The following is a 13,546-nucleotide window of genomic DNA, read 5'->3' on the forward strand; positions in this document are numbered from 1 at the left end:
TTGCTAAGAGTGATGTCTAAGGGTTTACTGCCAATGTTTTCTTTTAGGAGTTTTAGGGTTTCCAATCTTGCATTTAAGTCTTTGAGTTTATTTTTGTATATGGTGTAAGAAAGTGGTTTGATTTCATTTTTTTTTTGTATGTATCTGTCCAGTTTCCCTAATACCACTTATTGAAGAGACTGTCTTAACCCCATTGTATATACTTCCTTCCTTTGTTGTAGATTAATTGACTGTATTAATCTGGACTCTCTATTTTATTTCATTAATCTATATATCTGTTTTTATACCAGTACCATACTGTTTTGATTATTGTAGCTTTATAGTACAGTTTGATATCAGGGAATATGATACTTCCCACTTTGTTCTTTCTCAAAATGTATGTGGCTATTGGGGGTCTCTTGTGATTTTATATAATTTTAGGATTAGTTTGAGAAGAATGCCATTGATATTTTAGTAAGGATTATATTGAATTTGTATATTGATTTATGTAATAAGGACATTTTAACAGTATTAATCTTTCTTATAAATGAGCAAGGTATAGCCTTCCACTTATTTGTATCTTCTTCACTTTTCTTTCTCCAATGTCTTACAGTTTTCAGAGTACAGGTCTTTCACCTCTTTGGTTAAATTTATTCCTAGATATTTCATGCTTTTTGATGTAATTATAAATGAGATTTTTCCCTTTAATTTCTACTTCTGATCATTCATTATTGGTGTATAGAAATGCAACAGATTTTTGTATATTGATTCTGTGTTCTTCAACTTTACTGAATCCATTTAGTTCTAATAGATTTTTGTATAGAGTCTTTGGGGTTTTTCTATTTATAGTATAAATAGAAATATCTGCAAATAATGAGTTTTACCTCTTCCTTTCTGATTTTGATGCCTTTTATTTCTTTTTCTTGTCTGACTGCTCTGGTTAAGATTTCCAATACTTTGTCAAATAGAGGTGGTTATAGTGGCCATCCTTGTCTTGTTCCTGATCTTAGAGGAAAAAGCTTTCAGATTTTTACCATTAAGTATGGTATTAGCTGTGGGTTTATCATATATAGACTTTATTATGTTGAAATATGTTCTTTTTATGTACCCATTTTATTCAGAGTTTTTATTATAAAAGGATGCTGAATTTTGTCAAATGCTTTTTCTGAATATATTGAGATGATTATATGGCTTTTATTCTTTATTTTGTTAATGTGATATATCATGTTGATTAATTTACAACTTGTAAGCCCATCCTATGTGCATCCCTGGAATAAATACACTTTGTCATGGTGTATAAATATTTAATGTATTGTTGAATCTGGTTTACTAATATTTTGTTGAGAATTTTTACATCTATGTTCAAGAAAGGACTAGCCCTCTTCCAAAGCCCTGGCTTAGGCCTGGATGCAAATTCCTTCTCCTGGTTCCATAAAGGGGCCAATAGTTTTTTAAATTCTTTAATACCAAGGGACATTAGCAGGGAAACAGAGAGAACACAAGAGACCTTAATCCCTGCAGGTGGCAGAGCAGGTTGGATGCCCACTCTGGCCACTGCCTGCCACGCGACTCAATAGGGCTGGTGGCGGCGGTTCCTCATTCCCTAGTCTTGGTTACCGCTTAATAGCTGCTGCTGTGCCCTCGTGCTAGTCAAGCCACTTTGCGTTATTTCATCTTTTCCTCATGCCAACACTATGACTGAGATGCAACTGTTTCCATTTTTGTATACATGATGAAACTGAGTTCAGCAAACTTAAGTCACTTATCCAAGGTCATACCACTTAAAACTGGCAAGTTCAGATTCAAACCTGGGTCCGTGTCTGAATTCCAGTACGCCTTGCTGCTGCCCTTCCTTACTAATCTTGGAGTATAAAAGTTCAGAACTTGTCTGGGTGGTGCCCCCACCAGTGGAATCCAAGGACCAAAAACATCTATTTCCCAGCACCCCCTCAATGCCTCTGTGAAGCCCTGGACCCTCAGGGCCTCCTGAGCAGAGGAGGGGAGGCAGCTCCACCTAGGTCCTCATCGTCTCTGCTGCACCTGCCGTGGCATGGAGCCCAGGGGACTCACCTTGCTGGCTAGGAAGGGCACCTGTCCTTGGCATGGGGAGCCCCTCCATGTTCCAGTATCTTAGGGGGGTGTTGGGGCATGTGTTGGGCTGCTCAGGTGTCCGAAATGCCATCTGAGGGGTGTCCCAGCAACAGCACTGGTCCCTGCACTCTTCTTGCAGCTGGAGTCCAAGGTCCACCTTACAGCATGGGACTCCCTGAGGATCCCCCAAACACCAAATTGCATGCTCTGTAATGATTTTTGGTGTGTATAAAGCATTATGCAGAGTTTATAGGGTACATGGGAAATGACTGCCCTTGCTTGTTGTCAGGATCTTAGAAGCCCCGTGTGAGCAGCTTCCTTATCTCCCAGATCAGGGTGTGTCAAGAGCAGCACCAGGACATTTGAGCAGGATAATTCCTTTGGAGGGGGTGTGGGGTGGGGTTGGGGGCGTGTCCTGTTCATTGTAGGAAGTTTAGCAGCCCCTATGGCCAGTAACACACTCCCAGTCCTGACAATCAGGTACTTCTCCAGTCATTGCCAAATATCCCCTGGGGGCCGATGTGTGTGTGTGAAGAAGCTCTGTCAGGGAGGAAACCACCATTCTGACTTGGTCACAGTCAGCGTTTCAATTTTTTAGGGTTGCAACACCCATGTGCGTATTCCTAAAGCCACAGTTACGTTTTGCTTTTGTTCTAAACTTGGTAAACATGGAATCACGCGTGTTCTCATTGTCTGTGTTTGTGAGCGTTGTCCCTGCTGCTGCGTGTAGTTACCTCAGGTGCGGCGTTCTCCCTGTGCACAGGCCGCATTTCAGCCCCGACGGCCTGGGGGCTGTCCGTGCCCGGGCGTCCGCTGAGGTGAGAGTGCCGCTCTCCTGGTGTCCATGGAGAATGGGGGGCCCAGTGTTTCTGGAGTAGTGGTGCTGCATCGGCCTCCCGCCAGCAGGTGTGAACATTCCCGTTGTTCCACATCTTAGGCGGCGGTTGAGATGGCCAACTGTAATCGTGTTGTCCATTGATGCCTGCATTCATTTCATATTCTCCAGACCCCGGCTGTCTGTGTACCACGGGGAGCCTGCTCTGAAGCCACCCCGAGTGCCCCAGCCTCCCTGCGTCCTGGCTCCCCCTACCTGCATCGTATCTGCCTCATTCCTTCCCTCTCTCTTGGGCCTAGGGCCTCCACAAAAGCAAGGATGTGTCCTTTACCTCTGTGTCCCCCCATCCCGCCAGAAGACTGTGTGTTGGATGAATGAGTGAATAATTCATGGGTGTTAGCCTCTCCTTCTGACAAGAGAAAGTGCAGCCCAGCAGAGGTGAAGTGTGGGTGTGGGGCTCCTGACCCCCAACCCTGCCCTCCCAGTGGGATGCTCAGCCTTCACTGCTCCTCAGAAAGTCCTCCTTCTTCTCATTGTTCTCTAACCCCATCTCCAAGTAGATTCTGTCCTCACAGCCACTTGGGGTCCTAACAGGGACGCAGCAGAGAGCTCCACTCAGGTACCTGCCCTGCTTCCCTGAGGTGGCTGGACTTCTGGAAGGTCTTCTCTGAGGAGGGAAGGGAATGGGCTGGGGGGAGTGACTGAGGCACACCTGCAGTGTGAGCTGAGTTAGTCTGATTCTCTGCTGCATTTGGGCATCAGTGACAGTGGCCAAATTCCCATCATAAGAGAGCATATCCATCGAGGTTCAGGGAGGGGCAGACGGCCTTGAGACACAGAAGCCAGCAAGGTCAGTAGCCTGGGGTCCTGAGAGCGTGGGAACACAAGTGGAAGGGAGGCGCCAGTGGAAGGGAGAGCTTTCCCTCAGACAGAACACGCTGGTGCCTGCTGCGGCCCGGCCGGCGTGGCGGAGGGTGGGGGAACGGGTGGTAGAGGTAACTAGCAGATATACTATTCAGCGCCCACTGTGTGCCTGGCACCATACTAGGTGCTTTACTAGCACAAGCTAAATGATGAGCTAGGGTAGCATTGTTTCCATTGTACAGAAAAGGACTCTGAGGCTCAGAGACAAGAAGCAGCATGTCCAAGATCTCTGCTTCCACATCAGAGCACGCACCCAGCCAGGGCTGTCAAATGGAGTCTAGAGCTGCCCACGGCGTCACACACTTCTTGAAGGGCAAAGCCACAGCAAACTCACACTAACCTAGAGCCGAGAATGACTTGAGCCTCCAAAAACCCCAAGCGAGCTTCTCCAGGACCCTGGTGGTTGGGAGTGGGGAAGACATGAAAGCCAGGAGGGAGCCGGGGGCTGGGAGGGCAGAGGGGCCCTTTGGAGGCACAGAAACCCCACTGGAGTCGGGCAGAGACGGAAGGGGGTGGGGGCCTGAGGAGTTTTTAGATGACCATGTCTGTTGCTAAAGTTACTGTCCACCATCCTTCCAAAACTCCTCCCAACCTGCTCTTTCAAAGCCTTTACAGTCAAAGCCCCTTCACCCAGATGACCCCTTGTAAAGTTTCTTGAGGGAGTTGGGTCGCCAGATAAGATGCGAGATGTACAGTTAAGTTTGAATTTCAGATAAATGTCAAATAACTTTTTTTAGTGTAAGTGTCCCAAGTATTGCATTTATCCGATATTCAAATTGACCCGAGCATCTGATATTTTCATTTGCTAACTTTGGCAGCCCTAAGGAGGCCCGTGCTGGAATCATCCTCATTCTGCCCACAGAGGCGTGGAGGCACAGGCGACCTGTGTGAGGTGTGGCTGGCACTGGCACTGTGGGCCTCATCCCAAGCCCGGGCCCTTGCCACGCCACACAGCTGCCCCCTCTGAGAGCTAATTGCCAAATGGAGTTGCAACCTGACATCTGGGGCATGTGTCAGACCACAACAGAGCCCGTCTTCCCTTTCATCAAGCCTGGCTGGGGGGAGCTGCCGGAGTCCTCGGAGGGAGGGAGAGTCCTCACTTCAAAGGCCTTGTCCTGAGAATTCCAGCCACAGCCTTCCAGGTTTGCTTTTGGCTTTATTTCTTGGATTCGCTTGGCTCTGGGGACTGAGGTTTTAGTTGTATGTAGTGAGACGAGCCTGTTTCTTTTTTCCACCAGGGAGAAAAATGCCACCTTCACTAAGTGGTATGTTGCCCTTTCCCAAATTCTTTTATATCTACTCACTAGTTCTCATGACAACCCCAAGAGATGCCTTCGAGTCCTGTTGTTCCCATATTGCAGATGGAAAGACGGAGCACGCAGCACTTTGGAGGCTGGCCAGGGCACACAGAGTGGGGCTGGCTTCTCAGCCTTTTTTCTGACTCAAAGGTCTTGCCAGGCTGCCACAGGGAGGGGACAATTATGCAACATGGGTAGTTGTTCCTGGATCTCAGAACATAAATCTCACTAAGCCAGAACCCAGCAAACCGAGGCTCCCATCGTCCCGGAATCCACTCTCTTCTCTGCCTTCTTTGTGAAGGAGGCAAACTCGGGATGCCTGGAATTAAACAGATTTGTACTTTCCTCCAAAGGCATAGCCCCCACATCCGTCTCCAGGCCAGCCCAGCCCCTCCTGATGTCTTGTCCTCCTCCTCCTTCTGCGGTTGTTCTGTTGCTGGGATTCAGAGTTAACATTCAAGGGACATTCCGTCCAAAGCCACCAGCAATGATAGGAACTGGGAATGCTGGTATTTCAGAAAGATTAGCAGCCACAGGCAGGGAAAAGAAAGCGATTTCAGGTGCCCCCTGTTCTCCCCGACACAAGAGCCTACTGCCCAGACCTCTGGCCAGCCAAGGTCTCCTGGCCGGCAGCTCCAAGGCTTGGTGATAAGGTTGCTGCGGAGGGACATGCAAGGAAGCAGGTCCCTGCACCCTGTGCGGGAGGGGCTGGCTGGCCGCAGCACCCTCTGCTTCTGGTGTGTGACAGAGGAGATAAAGCCTGGTGGCATATTGGCACACCATGTGGCCCTGTGGTCTGTATGGCTTTCCCTCAGAGCAGAGATGGCCCTGTGCTCCATACATTTCATTCCCCAAGGGTGTGTGTGCATTTGGGTGGCGCCGCCAGGGGTTCTGTAACCAGCGTCTCTACTTGAGGCAGTTCAGGGCTAAGCTGGGCTCGCTGCCTTGCTGGGAAGTAGGAGGTGGAGCCTTAGGGGCACTGCTCACAGAGTCAGTGCAGACAGGAACACGTGTGTGAACAGCCCTGGGTCATCTGTCAAGTGCTACCTGCTGTGGCCTGGTCAGTTCTGTCCTCCGGAGACAGAAGAGATGAGTGAGCCTCAACTCTCAAGCCCATTTCAAAGGTCTGGAAAAGTGAGAGGAGGAGCCAGTGCTCCTAAAATCACAATAAACAACACAGTGAAATGCACGCTAATTACAATAGCCTCTAGGCTGGCTTCTCTTCCTCTCCTGTCACTGCGGCCCTGGGGTGGGGGGCAGGGGAGGGTCTTTCTAAGGGCTGCCTTCTTGAGTAGAAATTCCTTAATGGCTGGAACACGGGCTCAGATGCAGCAGCCTGGCACCCAAGTCCCCCCACCTGGCTCTGTCCTCTCCTTCCAGCCTGTGGACCAGGCCCCACTCACCTCCTGCTTTCTAATCGCTGTCCTCCTGTGAACCCAGTCCCCAAATCCTAGCTGCCTGGCTCAAGACCCAGCTCTTCCTCCTGCCCGCTGCTGGCCTTTCTGGCCACGCTGCCCCTGCCGGCCATCTTGCACATGTCCCAAGGCTGTCCAAGTTTGCTATCGTTTAGTGATAACCACACCTCACAGATGCCCAGAACTTCCCAGCAGACAAAGCACTTCCATGAGTCACACTCGTTCCTCACTGCAACCCGGGCAGCAGGGATTACGCTCCTCACTTTGCTGACAAGCATCAGAGAAGTTACTTGCCGGCTCCGGTCCTAAATTCACCCGGTTTGCAAAGGCTGAGCTTGGCTTTCAGATCTGATATTTCCTGACTCACACTGTCTCCTCCACCCCAAACTGAGGCCCAGGCAAAGGCCTCTGGGCATAAGCGGGGCTCCTAAGTGCCAGACAGGAGGGGTGTTGGCCCTCTGGCTCTACTGAACATACGCTTTTAGAAAAACAAGTCTTCCCAAAGACAGGGTTGCAGAGACTTATCACCAAGTTTCCAGGATGAGGAAGAGGGGTGTGCGTGCTTGGACATGGGCTTTGGCATTTAGGAGGCAAACGGGGCCTTTGCAGCATCATCACCCTCACTCCCAGGACTCAAGCTCCTGTGCATTCCCTACCACCTCCTCTCTCCGGAGACTTCATGTCTCTAGCAGAAAGGGGGAAAGGTGGAGGTGCTCTCTGTCCGCAGGGCTGGAGGAAAAGGAACCACGAGGCTGCATGACAAGGGAGGACACACTGTATCATTCCGAGAAAAGCAGAACGCTGCCGTCCCAGCTCCCAGAGGGCCAGGTGGGGAAGGCTCCTCTGGGCTGAGCTCCCTGGGAGGACCTACCGCCTAGGGTCTGGGTCCTGACAGCGGTCCCACAGCGCCACCTAGTGTCAGTCCAGGATAACAGGTGTGTCCCCTCACCTCGCAGAGTTGGACGCTGGACAGAAACCCAAGGCACCTCCTAAGAACCAGAAAAAAATCTGGGTGTACACAAATGTATAAAGAGCACTAGAAATGGCATACATTGGAAAGTGTATATAATTTTTCTTATTCTTTAAATACCTATAAACAATAATTTTCAGTAATGCAAAATGGTACAGCCACTTTGGAAGACAGTTTGACAGGCAGTTTCTTACAAAACTAAACATACTCTTACTATGTGATCCAGCAATTGTGCTCCTAAGTATTTACCTAAAGCAATTGAAACTTACGTCTACACGAAAACCTGGATATGAATGCTTATAGCAGCTTTATTCATAATCACCAACAATTGGAAGCAATCAAGATGTCTTTCAACAGCTGAATGGATAAACAAACTATGGTGCATCCATATGATGGAATAGTTTCCGTTGATAAAAATAAATGAGCTATCAAGCCACAAAAACACATGGAGGAGTGTTAAATAGATGTTCCTAAGGGAAGGGAGCCCGTCTAAAAAGGCTACATGATGTATGATTCCAACTATATGACATTCTAGAAAAAAGCAGTGGTTGCCACGGGTGCAGGGGGAGTAGGAAGTGGTGACCAGGGGCCTGGGACATCTGTACAGTAGTGAAACTATCCCGAATGGTGGCATAGAGGTGGACGTGTGACATTACGCATTTGTCAAAACGCAGAAGATCCACAACACAAAGATTGAACTGTAGTGTAAACTATGAACATTTGTTTAAAAACTGTATAAAGATTTGTTCATCAATGGCAACAAATGCAAAATATTAACAATAGGGGAAACTAGGAGAGTATATGGGAACTCTCTTCTTTCTGTTCAGTTTCTGTGTAAACCTAAAACTGCTCTGAAAAATAAAATCTATTAGAATTTAAAATTGACTGTTTAAACAAAAATACTAATTCATTGATGGTATATACATACATATATATGATATATTATTTATATGTAAAATGTATGATAAAATAGCATAAAGACCTGAGGGGGAAAACAGAGGTATTCTATTGTAAAGTTGTTATTGTGAAATAATCTTTTATCACCTGAAAAGATGCTGTGTTACATACTATCCTAAAACAATCACTAAAGTAAAAATATAAAGCCAAAAAAGGATATAAAATAGATAATGAAAAGCACTTAACTAATTTGGAAACAAGCTGAAAAGAGGGAAAAAAGATCATGAACATTTTGGACCAATAAAACCCAAATATATTTCCAGTCCAGTATGTGAGGGGCTTGGAAGTCATCCCTGTATCCTCACAAATAAAAAGCTGAACAAACAGAAAATCAACTCTTCTTAGGTCAGTCAGAGCTACACTCGCCACATTGGAAAGACAAGTAGGTGAATATGCAGGCTCAAATCTGGCAGGACAGAACCCAGGAGCAGAGGCCTCTGTAGGAACCAGCACAGAGGCAGGAAAACCGGAGCTGTGATGGGTAAATTGCTGGAAACTCAGTGTGGACAGGTATGGGGGTGACAAATTCCAGGGGGACCCAATCTTAGGAGGACTCTCAAACTTCTGTGAATTTTATCTCCAGGAGCTGGACCAGATTATTGCAGTGACCATCAGAGAAATATCCCCTCGCGCTTCCTGCAGGGAAGGGGGAAAGAAACCATTTTGAAATATGCTTGTGTTCTCTGTTAATAAGGCCTGCCTTCAAGAGAAACTGTTTTACCAGAGCCTAATCTGCTGGGGTTTTCACAGAGCCTAAGTGAACTAGGGGAAGGGAAACACCCAACTCTAGCCCCAGCTAGCCGTCCTGTCCCACCTACCAGGGCAGGCAGAACATCCAAAGCCCACATGTGAAGTCCCTAAAGGCACAAGCTCATTAAAAGGCTGAGACCTCATCACAGGCCTGCGGAGCGTGCCCTCTGCCTCTACGCCTCATCGCCGCACTCCTAAAGACCTGGCTACTGCGATTTCTTTTACTTGGTGCATCATGTTCATCTATCAAGAAAAAAATTACAAGGCATACTAGAGGGCAAAAGCATAGTTTGAAGAGACAGAAGGCATCAGAACTAGACTAAGATATGGAAGAGATGTTGGATTTATTAGAAGAGAAATTTAAAACAACTATAATTAATATGCGAAGGGCTCTAATGGGTAAATGGAAAGCATGCAAGAATAGAAGAGAGATGGGAATTCTAAGAAAAAATAAATACTATAGATTTTTTAAAAATCTGCAACAGACATGAAGAATGCCTTTGATGAACTCAGTGGCCTGGGCATGGCTGAGGAAAGAATCTCTGAGCTTGTCCATAGAAACTTGCAAAATAGAAAAGCAAAGTGGAAAAAAAAAAGACTAAAAACAACAGACCAGAATATCCAAGGACTGTGGGACAACTAACTATGAAAGGTGTAACATACATATAATGGGAATATCAGAAGGAAAAAAAGGAACATTAGATTTGATCTAATCTCAGTTAAAATTCCAGCAGTATTATTATAAAATTGAAAACTTGATTCTAAAATTTGTGTGGAGCCCTGACTGGTGTGGATCCGTGGGTTAGGCATCGTCCCACAAACTGAAAGGTCACTCGTTCAATTCCCGGCCAGGACACGTACCTGGCTTACAGCCCAAGTCCCTGGTTAGGGGCATGAGAGAGGCAACTGATGGATGTTTCTCTTGTTCTCTTTCTTTCTCACTTCCCCTTTCTCTAAAAATAAATAAATAAAATATTTAAAAATAAAATAAAATTTATATGGAAATGAAAAAGACATAAAATAGCCAAAACAACTTTGAAAAAAGAGAAAATCGGAGAACTAACATTACCTGATATCAAGATTTATTATAAGGCCATAGTAATAAAAAGAGAGTACTGGCATAAATATATAAAAATAGATCAACAAAACAGAACAGATTCCAGAAATAGACACATACACGTATGGACAACTGATGTTTTAAAAGGTACAAAGACAATTCTGTGCAGAAAGGATAGTCTTTTCAACAAATGATTCTGGAACAATTGGTATCCATATGCAAAAATATACTTCAATCCATACCTCATGTTGTATTTTAAAAATTAACTCAAAATGGACCATAGACCTAAATGTGGACCGTAAAAATATGAACCTTTAAGGAGAAAACAGGAAAAATCATTGGGATCTTGGATTAGGCAAAGCACAACCCCTAAAAGAACTGATAAACTGAGCTTCATCAAAATTAAAATGTTCTCTTTAAAAGACATTGGTGGGAGAATACAAAGGTGAGCCACAAACTGGGGGAAAAAAATGTTTGGAAACACTATAAATCCAGAATATACACAAATTCCTGAAATTCGATAATAATAAAACAAATAACCCAACTTCAAAAATAGGCAAAAGATTTAAATAGATAACTTGCCACAGGAGACACATGAATTCTAAATAAGCACATGAAAAAATGCTCCGCACCAGTGGTCATCAAGCCAATGTGAACCGAAAACCGCAATGGGACACCACAACGTGCCTATCAAAACTGCTACAATTAAAAATACTGACCATATCAGGAGTTGGTGAGGATGTTGAGGAGACAAAACTTTCTTACACTGTGGAGATGTAATATGGTACAATGACTTTAAAAGACAGTTTGGAAGTTTCTTTAAAAGTTAAATATACATCTATCATATGACTCAACCATTCCCACTTCTAGACATTTCCCAAGAGAAATGAAAACATATGTCTAAAGACTTGCACACAAATGTTCATAGGAGGGTTTTTTTGGGTTTGTGTTTTTTTGTAATAGCCAAATAGGGAAACAACCCAAAGCCTTTCAATAGGTGAATGGATAACAAATTGTGGTATATCCATATAATGAAATATTATTCAGCAGTAAAAAATAAGTGACACACATGACAACATGGACGAATCTTAATTATCCTACGTGAAAGAAGCAAGACAAAAAAGGAAATACATGCTTATGATGTCTTTTTAATTAAAACTCTAGAAAATTCAAACATCTGTAGGGAAATAAAGCAGTAGTTGACTCCTGGAGGATCTGTGCAGGAAGAATGGAAGGAGGGATCACATTTGGCGTGATGGATGTGTCCATTATCTCGATTGTGACGCTGGTTATATCGTGTGAACATAAGCTTAAACATCAAATTACGTGTTTTAAATATATACCATTTATTGTATTCCAGTTATACCTGAATAAGCCTGTTTGTTCTCTTGCTTAATTTTTTTTTTTTTAAAAAAGTCAATTCCACTGGGAAATCCTCACGGTCAGGGATATGGGCATTCTCCTGTCGTATTTTCCACAAGCCTATGCTAGGTTTGGGTACGCAGAAGGTGACCAACAACCATTTGATGACTTCAATCTCTACAAGGCTTACCAGTATGGGAAGAAAACTCGTTAAGCAAGGATGTTTACTGGTGCCATTTAGCAGATGGGGTAATTGATTTACTGATGCAGCCAGATTCACAGGCGGTGAGGGGAACTGGTCTGGTCACTCACTTCTCTGGGCTGCTAGTTTAGGTCAGTTTATTTCCACCTGAAACGTCTGCAGCCTTGGATGGGTTTTACAGGAGACAGAATGAATGCGTGCCGTAAGTCCAGGGAATAGGATGAGACAAGGATGTTGCTGCTGATGACAGTATTAGATATAATCTATCAACCACTCGATGGGCACGGACTGCGTGCCAGAGTGCTATCTCCTTCATGCCTGTGAACCTTCGTCCCGGCCCTATGCGGAAGCTGCTACCATCCCATTTTAGAGAGGAGAACCCCAAGGTGGTGAATAACAAGGACTCATGTGCTTATAAGCTGTGGAGTTAGAATTTGAACCCACCTGTGTCTGATTCCAAAGCTCTTACTATTAAATTGTCCCCATTCCCAGGCCAAATATACATGTGTGAACACATGCATGCCCATCTGTATACAACCAAAACCACACACATACACATGCTTGCCATACATATACATGTGTACACATATATTTGAACACACATGCATTAATGTGCATACAAATGATCACCTATACATACACACACGTATGGATGCCCCCAAGGCAAACAGAAACACATGCACACACATTTGCATGACACATACCGCCAAACACACACACATAATGCATGTGCACAACAGACAGGCACACACACTTAGGACACCCTAAGAGCATGCATTCTGCCCTTTTGGTTCTGGCTTCCCAGCAGTAGTGGCCCATGCATTCTTTACCAGCCCCTCGTCCCGTCCAGCCCAGGACACTGCCGTCCTCTCTCTCAAGTGAAATTACGCCCGGGCCCTGACCTGGGGGCTGCATGCCAGTCAGGGCGATCAGATGCGTCACATTATCTCATGAAAGAAATACCTGACAGGCTTGTTAACCTTTGAAAATACTGGCTCTCACTCTGAAGGATTTCCTGAGAGGAGATCGAACTGAAAACTAACCTTGTGACAGACCACCCGGTTCTGAGCTGATGGGGATCACTTTCAACCCAGGCCGGCGTGTCCCTCAGACAAAATGTTCCACACGCCAGCACTGACAGTGGCCAGCTCTGGGGAGCAGGGGAGCCAAGTGTCGGCTATTATAGATCATATCCACGATGGCTGTGACACGGGGTGACTGCTCTGGGCCTGAGTCATTGTGGGGGTACCTAGGATGGCGGGAGCATCTGGAAGGAGCCAGCCTAAGTGCCTTTCTTTGACTTTTATGTCCCTGTGCTATAAGACAGAGGGTCTGCCTATCATCAGTGACAGATGAAGCCTTGGCCTCTGGCAATCATTTTCTGTTTTGAGTGTTCAGTTTGGGGTAGAATTGCAGTTTAGTAGGTGCTGTCAGAAGAAAGGAGACAGCGTCACGTGGAAAATTGGAGATAAACTGATAACTCCAGGGTTGGAGGAGCTGACTCATTCACTCCCACTGTCTCGTGGTGGAGGACAGTCTCCCTGCTTGATCCCTTTTGGGCCACATTCTGGGCTCAGAAGTCAATCTGTATCCTTTTGGGAAGTCTCAGTGTTTCCCCTCGCCCCAGGACACACATGTGAACAGAGCTTTTCCACCATAACAGCCGTTAGCCTTGTCTCTGCATTGAATAAATGGGGTGGTTTGGG

Source organism: Pteronotus mesoamericanus, unplaced genomic scaffold (genome assembly GCF_021234165.1).
Source record: "Pteronotus mesoamericanus isolate MK-2021 breed Mesoamerican mustached bat unplaced genomic scaffold, CSHL_Meso_final scaffold_54, whole genome shotgun sequence".
Lineage (NCBI taxonomy): Eukaryota > Metazoa > Chordata > Mammalia > Chiroptera > Mormoopidae > Pteronotus > Pteronotus mesoamericanus.